This window comes from Cydia splendana, chromosome 14, assembly GCF_910591565.1.
Source record: "Cydia splendana chromosome 14, ilCydSple1.2, whole genome shotgun sequence".
Classification (NCBI taxonomy): domain Eukaryota; kingdom Metazoa; phylum Arthropoda; class Insecta; order Lepidoptera; family Tortricidae; genus Cydia; species Cydia splendana.
In genome coordinates this window covers 5688228-5699634 of record NC_085973.1, presented here as the reverse complement: position 1 = coordinate 5699634, position 11407 = coordinate 5688228, and positions in this window count along the sequence as shown.

The following is an 11407-nucleotide window of genomic DNA, read 5'->3' as shown; positions in this document are numbered from 1 at the left end:
TTTGTCAATTTCTTATTTAAAAAAACTGAATTACTTCCTAGCAAAAGTAGTTACCCGAACAAAGTATTTATGTACTAGGTACCCTTTATAAGGCAAAGGGGATATATTTCCCACCATGATTTAAACGTTTCTATCAAAGTGAGAGGATTAAATTTTTGATAATTAATGAGACCCGTATGCCCGGTAGAGGGTTAAAATATTGACATACAGGCAACATTGCTGTCTAGAATAGGACCCATTTTTATTCTTATAATCCAGCAACTTTGTTCAAAAAATCTCTTTCCATTATTGGTTACACTTGTGTATCAAGCGCATCGATTTCTGGACTATACCAACAAGATTGTATCTTATAAAAGAGGACCCAGAGCTCTGCTGAAGGGCTGTAATGTAACTTTAAGGCACATTGATTACTCTTCTAAATGTTGAATTAAAAATATAATCATTTTATATTACAAAAGTATTTTTATGTGTTGTACGACTTCTGCTTCTAGTTGTCTAGGTAACACTCTACGCAAAGACATATGTAACTTCGTATAAGATGAATAAAGTCTAAGGAAAAAACGTGCCTCGAAAGTCAAGAAAAAGTCATTCTCGGATAGATGGCGCACACAGCTTTGGCCTATGGTCGGCTAGATGGCGTGACGACACCGTTTCATATTTAACAATTTTAACACTATATCAGTGAATAAACCTGGGTCAAAATAATAACTTTAGACGTTTTCATTTTGAGTTTTAGTCATTTTCATTTCATTTATTTCCCACATATAAGCTGACAGTATTTCACCAAAACCCTTACACGGTATAGTACAAAAAAAAACTTAAAATTTAACACTTGTGCATACAATAAAAATTAAAAATCTAGTCACAAAATAAATTAAGCATACAATAAAAAATAAGTCACAAAATAAATTAAGTCACAGAATATACCAATTAATTACACAGAAATCACAGAATAAATAAATGTCACTATCAATAAGTCAATAAAACATAAACAAATAAAAATAAGTCAATAAAAATAATAATAACAATTCATTTACACAGAGTCGAGAACAGGTATGACAGCTTCTAGGAAAATACCTAACTGGTCAGCAAAGATGTCGGCATCCGGGACCTGCATCAGCAGATTATTTATAAGTGCCATGGCCCGAGCGGAGGGTGCGCTCGCCGCACGTACAGTCCGCGTCACAGGGCCTGCCAGTAGGCGCCTACGCCTTCGTGCAGGACGTGTGCCACCCGAAACCGAATCCCCTTCCATTGGACAGAAGCTGGGTAACGGAACAGCAAGCCCCACGCGGCCCAGGACACTAGGATTGTCGACCCTACCCCAGAACAAAGAGTGGAAATGCGCTATGAGGAGCTTTTTGCGTCTGAGTTCCAGAGAGTCATGTGTCGACAGATAGCAGTAAATTTACTGTGACTACAAAATTTACTATGACAGGACCCCTCTATACTATCTATTCTCTTTGCTCTACGGTACCTATACCCAAACCATAAATCATTTATTTTGCTTAAACATGGCTTACAATAGATGGTCAACAATACAATCAATCAATCAATCACTTTATTTGCAATAAAACATAGGTACTTAAATAATAAGTGAAGCACACATTTCATCAGTAGCTGAGATGAAAAATTTACAAATTACCTGAATTACTTGCTACCTGAAATGGCATGTTTGCGTGATCTGTATCTATGATCCACAGATTTTTAGTCGATCCTTTTTTCTTATTTCTTCAACAAAGGATATAAGTATGCCACCCTCATTGTCCTTATATAAATAATCGCGTAATATTTAGTAGATAGGTACTTAGGTACTAAAGTTCCGAAACGAGTACGAGCCACGATTATCGTTCAAATATATTACCTATCTGAAACACGTTCCAAGGTACTTTCATTTAAATACAATGGTTCTATTAAGTGTTCCAATCACAATATCGAGTGTCGAATTGAGATCCAATAAGCACGGCATTACATGCTGGAGGCAATATTGCATGGTTATCTCTTAAAGTACTGTACTTGGATACAAGAGGTCCCGAATATTAAATTAGATCGGCCTGGCTTTAACACATTCAGGGCCAAGAACCCGACTGTCGGGTACACTGTTCGTAGCAACTACGCGCTCAATACGGCAAAACCGTGGCTAGGCGCTACGAGCGTTACCCATAGCACTTACTGACAATAAATGTGTTAATACTAGCGTGAATAGTCAAATTGAGAGAAATTGTTAGAAGGATGTAAGATCATTTGTAATGTTTAGAAGCTTTGGTAGGTAAGAGTAATTGTCACAACCAATGTAAATAAAATTTCATAAAATGAATTTAACGTGATTTAACACAACATGTACCGCGGAGCTTAATCTCATTATTAGGTAATATTCATACAACATGTCCTCGACTGTATATTTTTAAAGATGATAATTTTAAGCAACATCTATATCGATTTTTTTTGCTTTTGATATTGCTTTTATTTCCTAATGCAATTTTGGTACTTAAAAATCCAATAGCGTAAACCTCAAACAAAATATTTTTGAAATTAATTTCCCAAAGGTTATAAATGTATTTCGGAAACTGTTGAAAACAAAACAATGTTTTTTGAGTTTTATGGGTATAGTATTTTTATAAGTAGTACCCAATATATTAAACTAGCTGTCGCACGGTAGGTACATAACTTTACAAAGAAGAATTTCATAAATTTAAATTAAAACAATATCTAATTTAACCTCTTAATCATGTTATGTGTGAGCGCGACACACTCTGACAATCTGATTGAATTGGAATAAGATTAAGACGTAGGCTTTTATACTTAATTACTGTGAAATTACTTCGAATGAGAAGTGTATACCAAGTTAATTCAAAAGCTAAACATAAAGTTTAATGGATTTACACGTAAAACGAATGTAAATTATTTTGTAAGCATTTGCATATAGAACGCGGGTCCGTCAATGCATATGTAATTTTACGACTGATGCTCCGAAAAATATTAGGTACACAACAAAATGTTTAAATTACACCTTATATTTTTATTAGAGTTCCGTATCCGAGAGGTAAATGACTAGAGTTAGACCAAGAAAAGTCTGCAATGATTTTGATAGCGATAGGAAGTGTTATTTATACGTTATAAGTCATAATTTTATAGAAGTTTGTGCTATCAAAATCGTTGCAGACTTTGCGTGGTCTAAGTCAAACGGCCTGGCCCCGTAGACAACATGCCAATCGCTAACGCTACGTAGCGAACAAAACGCAACTGTCACTGTCACACCAATATGGAAGAGTGATAGAGAGACACAAAGCGTTTCATCAAACAAAAACGTCACTTTTCACACTGACATATCCGAACCATTTCGTATCTTTATCAAATTTTTGACGTATCTTAATTCGAATCAGGCCGTAAGCTTACGCTGTCTGTCGGTTTGTATATCAGCGTTCTTTATCTCAAGAACCCGTTCAAATTTTCTCAGTGTTATTATTTTTCTACTCTAACAACTTTACCTAATTATAAATTCTAATACAATCCAAAATTAATCGGTCAAGGTCAAGCATGAGTCGGCCTTAGTTAGGGAATTCCCAGTTCCTAGGCTGATTTTGTATGGAAAACCAGCACCACACCCAGGGCTTAAGGAAAAAATAAAACACTGTAAAAAATTTAGTGATGTTATGGAACACTTAGGGTATGAATCTCATATGGACATGGCCGGTTTTTTTTATGTCAACTCGCAAATGCCTCTCTTTTTTGTTTTTATCAAAGCCCAACCTAAAGGTCCGGTCCTTTCAAGATATCACGTCAATTTTATGCTACTAACTTAATAAAATCTCAAGGCAAAAAGCCTCTCAAAATCCTAAAGCCACTTCACTTAGTACCTATGTACGTTCGTACGTACCTACTAACCAGAATCCGTCCCAAATCGTATCATTCCCAAAAGCTCTCTACGTTCTATAGATTTTATTTTCTAGGTCATTAATCTACCCGATAGTGAGCGACGGTCAATGAATAAAAGCCCCTAGGCCTCCACTCTGCTAATGGGACGGAATACAAATTACTTTTTCCATAATCTCGCTCGAAGCGTTAGCGCAGCGAATTTGTCAATTTAAAGCGCTTAGCTTTATGTAAACAATGTCCGGTAATTGTGTATTATTCTTAATTTAGTACAAAATAAATCTCTTATTTAAGTTTTTACATTGTTACCTGATTGCAGGTTTTTTTAAACAGCTTTGTTTATTCATTACAAACATAATAAGAGTCAACCTACATAATCAAGACAAAAAAATAATATTTAGTCTAAACTTTGCGTTTTGGGATTTGACGGTCCAAGTTGATCTTTAGAATTGGGTACTTTCCTCTCCTTAAAATAAATTATTTCACACTGTGCACGAAATAAAGCACCAAATAATTATTAGAAAAACATAGATAGCAGTTATTTTTAACCACAATTTCTATTTAATAAATCGGATTGAAATATAAAAAGTAAGTGAGTTGACCGTGTCGTTTTCATATAAATTCCATATTAGCAAATCGTTTTGACAGTTCTAAAACAGAAGCTGATTAGACTAGTAGGAAAGTAGCCAATTACCTACCTACATATATCTGGAGGTGGAGATGCTGAACTATGTAATATGATATTAGTACTCTTTTTACAAATACAAATTCAATTTTTTTAGTTGGATTCAATAACATGATATTAAGGGTAAAGATTCCTCCTACTCCTAGCCGAATATTTTGAAACGTAAAATAAGTATAACATCTACAAATAGCCTAGCCAAAAAGAAATATAATATAATAATATTGTACCAATCTAGCCTTGATTAGATAGAAGTCATAAAATCAGGGCGTGACTACATTTTCGCATGTTGAACAAAATTTGATCGGTTTTAATACAGTGCATGGTCATGCCACATCTGCTACCGTCACTGGCTAATATTTAGCCTAAAGTCACACATCGAAGTTTTTTTCTATTGGAATAGGTACCGTAATACCATCAAAATACAGTATTTCGACTATAGTCCTAAAACTAACCCGAATATCGGCATAATTCTAATTTTAATAAACGTCAAAAATTAGATCTCGATACGATATGGATCGAATCTGTCAGAGTCAAAAGTGACGTTTTTAGTTGAAGAAACGTCACTTTTCGTAGATAAGTGTGATTGTATGTTGGTTATATGAAGCGACATAATAGCTAAGCGATAAAACTCTTTAATAAAGAATGCTAAAAATGGAATGAGTGTGTAATTTTCCTAAAAATACTCAGCAAAATTGGTTAAATTTTGTTGAAACAAATTTACCCTTCCAATCCCTATAGGAACACGAACATAATTAAATTTGGGCGAATTATGGATGACTCACGCTAGACCGGGCCGAGGCGTCCGATGTGTTATTTTATATGACTATGGTATATGTTGTCGGTAGTTGGAATTTGTACCACCTACCCTCAGGCAGTCTGTAATTAGAGATTAAACTGTTAACGTGAGCTCCGTGTTTCTATATCGATTCCTAGTCTAAATACCACAATTTGGCGACGATTTAGTAATTCACGCGTGTGTTTAGTGTTTAGTGGACATAGGTAAAAGAATTCCAGCGATAAGAAGCAAATATGGCGAGTCACGGAAACATGTTTGGTGGCAGTCTCACTTTCGACCATCGAACACAGGAATGGGCGATATTTAAAAGTCGTTTGGGCCAGTTTTGCACGGCAAACGATATAACCGAGGATTCGGATAAGGCTGGAAACAAACGAAAGGCAATCCTGTTGACGGCGTTGGCGGAAGACACATACCGTGTTGCAAGGAGTTTGTTGTTCCCGACGGAGCTCGATAATGTCGAGTATAAGACGCTTATAAAGCATTTTGACACTCATTTCGAATCAAAGAAAAGTTCTTTTGCGGAGCGTTATAAGTTTTATAAGGCGGAACAGCGCACCGGGGAAGATTTAGCCGAATGGGCAACGCGAGTGCGTAATTTAGCAGAGCATTGTGGGTTTAAAACGGAACTCGATACGATGCTTCGGGATCGGTTCGTCCTCGGATTGGAGGATGTTAAGGAGAAGGAGAAGTTATTCGCTCAGAACTTGGAGACTTTGACGTTCCACAAGGCGCTGGAACTGGCGCAAAGCGTCCGCTGTGCGCGCCAGGCGCTGCGCACCGCCGGGCCCGCGCCCGCGCCCGCCGCGCCGGCGCCGGTGCCCGTGTACGCCGTGCGGACCGCCGGGACCGGCAGCGGAGCGACGCGACCTGCGGTGATGCCGGACTCTCGTTGTGAAGTGTGTGGTTATAAAAGTCATTCGAAAGATCAGTGTCGTTTTATAAATTTCACGTGCACTAAATGTAAGGTCAAAGGTCATTTGAAGCGTATGTGTACGACGGGTAAGGCGAAATACAGGAGCAACCATTTCCTGACTGCGAATGACGACGACACCATCACAGGTAGTTTCGATCTTTTTAATATTAAATGCACTAATGAGAAACCTATGCTCGAAACAGTGTCTTTAGCGGGCGAAAACATTTTATGTGAGATAGATACCGGTAGTGCCATTTCAATTCTTCCGTACTCATTGTACATGAATGTTTTCGCTAAGTACGAGTTACAGCCGTCCCTAGAGGTTTTTAATTGCTATAATGAAAGTAAGCTTATTCCAAAAGGATGCGTTACGCTGCCGGTGACTTACGAAGGTCGCACTAAACAGATTAAAATGTTTGTCACGGTAAACAAATCCAAGAAACCCGTGTTGTTAGGACGGAATTTCATATGTGCGTTTGACTTGCAACTAAGTAGTGCTTACTGTAATAATTTACAAAATATAGAGTTGGGAGATCATTTTAAAAACAAATATGCCAAATTATTTTCAGATGAATTAGGAGAATTTAACAAATATAAAATAACCTTAAAAATTAAGCCGGACAGTACATTGAAATTTTTTAAACCGCGTCCGGTGCCCTTAGCTCTTAAACCAAAGGTGGAGGCAGAGTTGCAGCGATTAGTCGAGTTAGAAAAAATAGATCATTCCGACATAGCCACTCCTATCGTTCCCGTGTTGCGACCCGATGGCAACATACGCATTTGTGGCGATTTTTCGGTTTTGTACTTAGATAATTATCCATTGCCAAGAATAGAGGATTTGTTTGCGCGGTTACACGGGGGGGTGGAATTCTCTAAACTGGACTTATCGCGCGCATACTCTCAGTTGGTTCTGGACGAGTCGAAACGTTTAACGTGTATAAACACACATAAAGGATTGTTTTGTTACAATAGGTTAGTTTTTGGGTTGTCAAATGCTCCGTTTATATTTCAACGCACGATGGAACAATTATTATCGGGAATAGAGGGAACGTGTATTTTTCTTGATGATATTTTAATCACTGGTCCTGACCGAGAAACGCATTTACAACGTTTAGAACAAGTTCTGAGTAGATTACAGGAAGCCGGGTTGCGCCTGAAAGAGGACAAGTGCGAACTATTTAAAGATTCCGTGGAATATTTAGGGTTCCGTATCGATAAAAATGGTTTGCATAAATCGGAGAAAAAAGTGGAAGCCATTCTTAACTGTGAGTGTCCTAAGAACGTAAGCGAACTCTAGTCTTTTTTGGGCATGATAGGATTTTATAGATGTTTTGTTCCAAACACGTCCAGTATACTTGACCCCTTACACTTATTACTAAAAAAAGGCGAAAAGTGGAATTGGGGCCAAGAGCAACAGAACGCTTTTAACAAAATCAAGTGCGAATTAGCGTCAGATCGGGTGCTGGCGCACTACGACCCCGACCTGCCTACCGTGGTGACCGCAGACGCGGGCCCGCGCGGCCTGGGCGGCGTGCTAGCGCAGCGTCAGCGCGACGGCACCGAGCGTGTAGTGGCGTACGCTTCGCGTTCACTTTCTAAAGCAGAACGTAATTATGCTCAGGTTCAGAAAGAGGCCGCAGCTCTCGTTTTTTCAATCAAGAAATTTCACCATTATTTATATGGTCGATCGGTTCCATTTACCTTACGCACGGATCACAAACCGCTTTTATCAATTTTTGGTAACAAAAAGGGCGTATATACCTGAACTAGCGGCAAACCGTTTGCAGCGGTATGCGTTGTTCTTATCTGCCTATAACTTTAATATAGAATATGTTAAAGGAGAACAAAATGTAGCCGATTTTTTGTCCCGCTCAGTCAGTTGTGCCCAGGATAACCTAGAACCCCAAAACGAACATGATAATGCAATGTACATCAATTTTATATCGGACTCCATTTTAATGCCGCTTAGTGTTGTTGACATTCAAAAAGAAACCGCGAACGATGCAGTTCTGAATAAGGTAAAAGATTACGTAATTAACGGTTGGCCGGCTAAGATGCCTTATGTTGATTTAAAACCATATTTCGCTTGTCGTTTAGAGCTGTCATTGGAAAATGGTTGTATTTTAAGAGGCCATAAGGTCGTAATTCCCTCGGTATACAGAGAGCAATTACTGTCAGAATTGCATAGCTCCCATTTCGGAATCGTAAAAACTAAAGCGGAAGCCCGAGCGCGAATGTGGTGGCCACATATAGATAGGGATATTGAGGACAAAATAGGTACATGTAGTATTTGTCTTGCATTACGCAGTGATACTCCCCGCGCGCCGCTAGCACCGTGGCCCTATAGTGTAGTAAATGAAGCAAGTTGTTGTATGGAGACCCATGCATTAATTTCTCAGTCGATGATATTTAGCTTGGTTATTGTATAGTATGAGCCGAGACTAACATTATAAATATCCAAAAAAAAACACTCCTAAGTTAGGTAAAAACACAAATCTGATTATATATTGAACCGAGTAATTCCTCAGTCCAAAATTATTTTACAAAATAAGTTATTTGTATCAGTATGTGATACTAGAAAAAAATCTAAAAGTTTTGTCAAGCATGAGAATATTTTTTTATAATACTTCCTTTTTTTGACGCTCATTTTCATCGGAAAATTGCTCTGTAATTTTTTTCTTCTTATATGATCTTAGAATATAATTTGGCTCAGTGGGTAAAAAAAACCAAAAAAAATGCGTATCGAAATGTATGTATTATAGAACTATTCAAAACTGAGAGTGGAAAATTTTTAGATTTTCATTTTGTAGGTATAAAACGGCAATAAAATGGCATTCCAGTGAAAAAATTAGACTGAGCAATTTTCCGGTCCAAGACACGCCAAAAAATTTTATTTTATTAATACTGGTATTTCTGCTGGGATATTTTTTTGATATTTCATATATTGTTGGAATACGTTACATGAATATGTCCGGTGAAGAAAGTTTGAACGGAGCATTTTTCCGTAAAAAGATATTAACGATTTAAGACTTTAGGTATTTACTTTAATTCTATTATTATTATTCTTTGGAAATGTATACAATACTTTTTATTTATTGATACTTTATCATACTGTAAAGTTTTTTCTGGCTGAGGAATTACTGCGGGGTCCACTACCTTTATTTACTACACTACTACCCGGCCCGCCCTTGGGAACGCGTGCATTTGGATTTGTTTTCGTGGCAAGCGAAACAGTTTTTAGTTGCGGTTGATGCTCACTCAAAATGGGTGGAATGCTTTTTGTTAACGGTTACAAATACTAGCGCCATTATAGATAAATTATGCGAAATTTTTAGTAGGTACGGTTTAGTGCGAACCATAGTTACCGACAACGCGAGTAATTTTTGTTCGAGTCAATTTGAAGAATATTGTAACATAAACGGCATGCAACATGTTACTATCGCGCCTTACCATCCAGCATCAAATGGACAGGCAGAAATTACAGTAAAAACTGTAAAACGGGCCGTTAAAATAATAATGCAGCAGAATAATAGCCAGCAAGGAATAACGCGGAAACTTAACAAATTTTTATTCGACTACAGAAACTCAGTGCATTGCACGACTGGTTACGCGCCCGCCCAACTGATGCTGGGTCGCATGCTGCGCTGCCGGCTCGACCTGCTGCGCAAGCCGCCGCCCGCAGCCAGCGCCGGCGCCGCCGCCGACGCCGCGGTGTCGTCCTCATCCGCAGCGCCTAATCCGCTGACTAATGTGTGCGCGAAACAGATCTTACACAGTAAACATTATGGTGGAATACGTAAATGTAATTTTAATATAAATGATACCGTATTAGTGAAACACATATTTTCAAATGGAAATAAACATGAGTGGAGAAAAGGGATTATTATTAAGGAACTGGGGTCAAGAATATACGAGGTATGTGTGCCGGACTTAAACATAACAATAAAAAAACACATCGATCAGCTGTTGGCATACAAAGGGGCTCCGCTTGCAATTGACGTGGACGACTTGAGCCTATACGGAGACGAAGATGACGGTGACTCCGAGCTCGAAGGACTCCATGAAAACGATTCATTCTGTTCACTCCCAGATGATGGCCAACCTGCATCACCACAGACCCCTGCAGTAATGGAAGGAAGTGCTCAGTTTGACAATGAGGTCATTGAGGGCCGCCCTGAGGGCCAGTTGTCCCGGGCAGAAGGGGGCGAGAAGCCCGGCGCCTTGCCCGCGGGAAGCGCCACGAGCGGACCGGTACCCGTTCCACCCGAGCCTGCTGGTGGACGGGGTGTGCGATCCACTAGAAATAGGAACGCTGTTTATAAGACTTAGTTATTTTGTTTTCCTGTAACTTGTTATTTTTGTAACTATTGGTGGATGGGTTATGGTATATGTTGTCGGTAGTTGGAATTTGTACCACCTACCCTCAGGCAGTCTGTAATTAGAGATTAAACTGTTAACGTGAGCTCCGTGTTTCTATATCGATTCCTAGTCTAAATACCACAATGACGGCTGATCGGTAATCACTTGGTGCTTTCCATAGAAAACGAAGCACCGGAAGCTCCGGCCCGGCCCGGTCTAGCGTGAGTCATCCTTAATTTCAACTCTGTTTAATAATTACAGAAACACATGTCATGTACCTACATCCATTTTGTATAATTGAGTCCTTCTTGACATCCCAATACATGAAAGGGATGACACATTTCTAATAAAGGCTTTTATGAAGGGCAGGACCGTCGTAATCGATGTTATATAAAAAGGTCAAAGGCATCAAAGCATAACTCCCGAGTTATGATGTGACACAAATCAATATAGAGCTGTGGGCGATTCGAAGTTATAGCATACTAGAATATTATGTATCAGTAAACACATTTTTACTATGATGTTTTTCTTGTATGTATGGCGGTCAGCAAAATATAATCAGCGCGTGTCGATAATTTAGTATAGATTAGAGCACGCGCTGATTCAGTTGAGATATTGTATGTGTCGCCGCAGATTGGAGATGTAATGTAAAGATAACAGGACGTATAAAACGCTTAGGTATGATTGAATAAAACAGTCTAAGATTACCAGTCAACGGAGTCTTTTACTCAAACCACTCAGTTCCCCTAAAGTATGTAAAACCCATCAGCTGCTGCAA